At 43.0% G+C, this 5,334-nt stretch overlaps 1 protein-coding gene across 1 annotated transcript in view; it reads left to right on the forward strand.

Moving 5' to 3' along the window:
- LOC116092590 (embryonic testis differentiation protein-like) overlaps nucleotides 1-5,334 on the forward strand; it is a 7,996-nt gene that overhangs the window by 375 nt on the left and 2,287 nt on the right. The window lies entirely within an intron of this gene.

Raw genomic sequence — 5,334 nt, forward strand, 5'->3', positions numbered from 1 at the left:
TAACAGGACCTTTTGGTGTCCCCAATGGATTAAACCTAGGCCTGCCTCTAAGAAAGCTCTAAGAAAGGTACCAGGCTCCGGTGGTCACTAAAGTTAACCTGAGATAGTGGCTCTGAGTTTCTTGTCCCATCTCAATGAAAATGAAAGGTGCAGACTCTTGTAGGAGTAGGCAAAGCAGAAACAGACTTTATTAAGAAGAATAATTTAAGAAGTAAAGAAGGAGGGAAAGTTAGATAACTCCTTAAAGTAGAAAGGCTTTCCAAGAAAGGAAAAGTCATTGAGCTCCTTTGTCTAGGGATTTTTATAGGACCATGGCAGAAACTGGACAAAGGTTGTGATAATGTCTGCTGAGATTGGTTGTTCTGTGGGATATCATAGACCAAGCTAGTGTAGTGCCCTTATACTCTAGACATGCCATCATGGCCCAATTTCTGTTCAGATACTGCCCATCTTGTTAGGGGTAGTTGAAGCTCCTCCTATTCATCACTGAGTAGCTTTGTTAATTACTGACCTTGACTGTATGCTGTTAGTCATTTGGCCAACTTTACTATCCTCTGAACTTGGAGGTGTCTTGTATTACACTAAGTTCTTTTTGGTCTCACGTTTACATAACTAGTTTGGGGCTTTACCTCAGCAGAGAGCTAACTCTATCACAGCTGCCAAGATGTAGCTGTGCTGTTTCTTGATCGAATCATTATTTGGCTCCGCAACTATGGGAGTGTAAGGTGCCCTCTTAAGCAGAAGCTTCTTAGAAGCCATCCTGGTACATTCTAGGGGTCTGCATTGGGTTTTGTTTTCTCTTGCAGTTAAGAGGCACTTAAGAATTAACAGGCAGTTAAAAAAAAATCTCAAGCATGACAGGCAGGATCAGGGAGAATCTTAGACATAGAAGATAAAGTGAACAGATGAAAAATACCTTTATTAAAGGTGAAAAAGCATACACACACATATTCACACTCACACACAGACATGTACACACATAGACAAACAGAGGCAAAAACCTCCCCTGAAAAGAATGGGGTGCTGAGGAAGCTGAAGTCAGATCTTTCCTGGAGGTCTACGGCTTGTAGGGGTCTTTAGTAGGCTTGAAGGTAAGGCCTTTCCCCATAATTTAGAGTTGGTCAATGTAAATGAAGAAAGGGGAAGCTGGTAGGCTCACTGCTTTGGATAAATGTATCATGGTCCAGCCTGGACCAGTCTGCTGACAGAGACCCCTCTGACAGGAGAAGATGCCTACCAGGCCTTTGTTTTAAGCTGCTAAGCCTTTGTTTCCATGAGAAGGGTGAGGAAGAAGACAGAAGTTTGTCATCTTTATTATCTATCTGTGCCCCTTTTCCTGTCTGTCGGCTCATCAGGGATCTAAATCCTAGTTCCTCAGTTCTTACTTCTAGTTTAGTCTGTTATAATTAACTGCATTAGGAACAAGAAGATAAAGCGGGGTGGTGCTTCTCCACCTCTCTACACTTGAGGGACAGAGGCAGGTGGGTCTCTGAGTTGAAAGCCAGCCTGTTCTCAGCCTAGACTACAGAAGGGGTTTCAGGACGGTGAGGGATACACAGAGAAACCCTGTCTTGAACCCACCTCCAGAGAAGGAGAAGAAGAAGAAGAAGAAGAAAAAGAAGAAGAAGAAGAAGAAGAAGAAGAAGAAGAAGAAGAAGAAGAAGAAGAAGAAGAAGAAGAAGAGACTATTGTTCCTCAAGGACTTTCTGGGTGGAGGGAGTAAACTGGCCTTCTATCACTGGCCCAAAGCCCTGTCCTTCCTTTTATCTGTTTAGCTCAGTTATCTCATACCCAAGTATAAGCCTTCTTATTTATTGTGGTGGTTTGAATGATTTATAGGAATGGCCCTTATGAGCTCATACTTTGAATATTTGCTTCCCAGTTGATGGGCTCTTTAGTAATAATTGAGTGGCATGGTTTTGTTGGAGGAGATGTGTCACCAGGCAGTAGACTTTGAGGTTTCTAAAAGCCCACCAGGTCATTCTCCCTCCCTCCCTTCCTCCCCCCCCCCTCTCTCCACTCCATGGATCAGGATGTAAGTTCTCAGCTATTGCCCTAGAACCTGCCTGCCACCTCTCCCCAACATGATGATCGTGACTAATTCTCTGAAAGTGTAAACAAGCCCCTAATTAAATGCTTTCATCTATAAGTTGCCTTTGTCATGATGCCTCCTCACAGCAATAGAACAATAGGTACGATATGCATCTTCCTCATGTTCCAGGTCTTGCTATGTTATCCCATAATCCTCATTTTAATTGCAGCTTCTGACTTCATGTCAACACAGATGAGCAACTTGAGGTTTTTACCATGAGCTTTCTTCCCTCATCTATTGAGAATGAGTTCTTGCATCATAACACAGCTCCTGTCATCACTCTTTCTTAACTTTCTAAGCATCTCAAAGACAAGGGGAGAACTGTGGAGCTAACTATACTTTTAAAAGATTACCTCTGGTATGATTAGTACTGTAGGGATCATCAGAGACTGGCATTGGGTCTGGAAGAATCCATTAAGGTGGGAATAGTTTTTCATACCAGCATATTTCTCTTAATTGCTCTTTAAGAGTCTCAGATGTTAGAGATCAAGGGGACACTGGGATGGATTGTTTAGGGGTAAGAAGTTTATTATAAAAGTTATTACCCAGACATGGTGATACAGATATGTTAATTCCATCACTTGGGAGGCAGAAATAGGCATATTTCTGTGTGATCAAAACCAGCCTGTGAGTCCCAGGCCAGCCAGGGCTACATGATGAGACTCTGTCTCAAAAAAAAAAAATGTTATTGATGCCCTGGACAGACAGACAGAAAACATAAATGGAAGTCTCTTATAACATTATGAGCATGGCGGGTGTTTTTACAACTTCAGCCTGCATTTAGACTCTGATTCTCAGGAAGGAGGCAGAAAAGGGGGTGGTAGGGAGCAGGCTGTGTAGCCACCAATACTCTCTTTCATTTAAACTCATTTCCCCAGATGCAAAAGCCAGTCACCTAGAAGTCTGTTAGCTAAAGGTCCACAGACAATGCCTCAGTGGAGTGTCAGTCTATAACTGTGAGAGGAGAAGGACCTCTATAGTTATTGTGGCCTGAATAGCAGCTTGGTCTGAATTCTAGCATTATATTCCTGCAACTGTCAGTCAACTTCTCCAGTAACTATTGGAGGACAGACACATAGTTCCAATCTAAGACTACTTATATATCAAGTATATTCAGTTTTCCTCCCCCTCATTTGAGACACACTGTTATGCTATTTGAGTCACAAAACATGTAGCTGATAGATTCCTGGGGGGGCACGAAGTGGTGGTGACCCACACCTTTAATCTCAGTATTTGGAAGTCAGGAGCAGGCAGACCTCTAAATCAAGGGCAGCCTGGTCTACAAAGTGAGTTCCAGGAAAGCCAAGCCTACACAAAGAAACCCTATTTCAAAAAACAAAGCAAAACAAAACAAAGCAAAGCAAAGCAAAACAAAACAAAAAAACAAAACAAAATCCAAACCCCATCCCTCTGGGGCTATTTAAAGTTGTGAGGAATCATCAGGGGATGAGTGTACCATAAGACATAATTTCACAAGACACAGTAGATAAGGGATAAGACAGGGGCTTCAAGAGTGACACAACCTGGACACCCCCAAGTCTACTCTTCTTTTCATCCCTGTCTACTCACGTAGTAGATTTCTATACAACAGAGTCATGATGAAGGTTAACAATCCAGACATCTTGGCCAGGAAGTAAGGATTCAGAATATGGATTCTAGGCCACAGGAAGCCATATGTTAGCAGAAGCCCAGATTCACCTCTAATACCTTATTGCCAATGTCACAGATGTCTTAGGTGAGAGGTGGGCATCTAGGGGTTCCACCAAGTTTGTACCATGGGGCAGATAAAGAATTCTACACCCTTAAAATAAGACCCATGCAGAGACAGCTAAGTCAACAGACTAGATGGAGGTTATAGCCACTAACCACAGGAAAGTGAAGGGACAGGCAGAGCTCTCAAGGGCTGCAGATGCAGGGACTGTGAAAGAAGCTGTTGCCCTAAAGCAAAAGAGACAGGAGATCCTGGGGGGCCACAGACACAGAGAACAAGTGACTATTACCCCAAAGTGAAAACTACTGTTGGAGCTCATGGGGTCCTAGACACAGAAGGTGGAAAAGCACCAACCAGAGAGAAAGAAACAAGAACAAAATCAGCAAATCTTATTAGAACAGAAATAGAGCTCCCAACAAGGGGATGGGAAGAGCCCCAGAGATGTGAATCTTCCTAAAGATTCTGTGTTAGACTCCTTCTAGACTCCCTGGACTCTGCCCTTTCTAGTCCTCTACCCTTTCTCCTTCCTGTTACTGCCCTCTAGCCATTAGCACTTTGTAACAGTCACAGCCTTTAACTGTTGCAAGGAGCAACCTTTCTTAAGGGGCCAGTCCCTATTTTTTTAAAATTAGTTCCAGTTCCCCTAATCTCTTTCTCTTCCCTTCTCTGAGAGATCAGGGATTGACACCCACTGCCATTGGAGATGGGGACAACTACCACTCTGGCTACTTTCTGATGAGAGGGGAAAGAAGTATTTTATGGTTTCATGAAGACAGAGGAGGGCTCTTCCGAGTGGGTCTTTGGGACCAAGATAGAGGACCGTGATAGAACTCAGATGGCTGCATAGATTCAGAGTGCAGGATAGCCATTTGACCTTGTAGATAAGCCCAGTGGTAGCCTGTGGGTACAAGGTAGATATTCTGGTTACTGTGCCAGTGATGGCTGCAAACTTAGTTGCTTCACTCTAATGGGGAACATAGACAGTTAGAACACAGAATTTTATATTTTAGTTAGAGAAGCTATTTTCCACAGAGTAGAGGTTCTACAACCATCAAAGAGGACATAAGAGGGAGGGACTGGGGCAGCGATGATACAATCAGGGTGTAAAATAAATAGAAAAATTTTGAACTAAAAAAAATTCCACAGCCTTTATAATTTTTGTTGTTGTTTTTACTTTTTTATTTATTTTTATTTTTTATTTCCCACTCACTGTCCCCCTTCTGGTCATCCCTTCCCACAATTCTTCCCCCATCTCCTCTCCCCTTCTCCTCTGGGAGGGTGGCACTTCAAGTCTCTTGGCAGTTCCTCCCTGCATAATAGAAGGTCTTTTTTGTTTGTTTGTTTGTTTTGTGTGTGTGTGTGTGGTTTTTTTTATTTAGATATTTTCTTTATTTGCATGTAAATTTCTCCTTTCCCAGTTTCACCCCCAAATAAACAAACAAACAAAAACAACAAGAACAAAGCCCTGTTGCCTCCCCCTCCCCATGCCTGCCACCCCACCCTCTCCCACTTATTGGCCCTGGCATTCCCC

Source organism: Mastomys coucha, chromosome X (assembly GCF_008632895.1).
Source record: "Mastomys coucha isolate ucsf_1 chromosome X, UCSF_Mcou_1, whole genome shotgun sequence".
Lineage (NCBI taxonomy): Eukaryota > Metazoa > Chordata > Mammalia > Rodentia > Muridae > Mastomys > Mastomys coucha.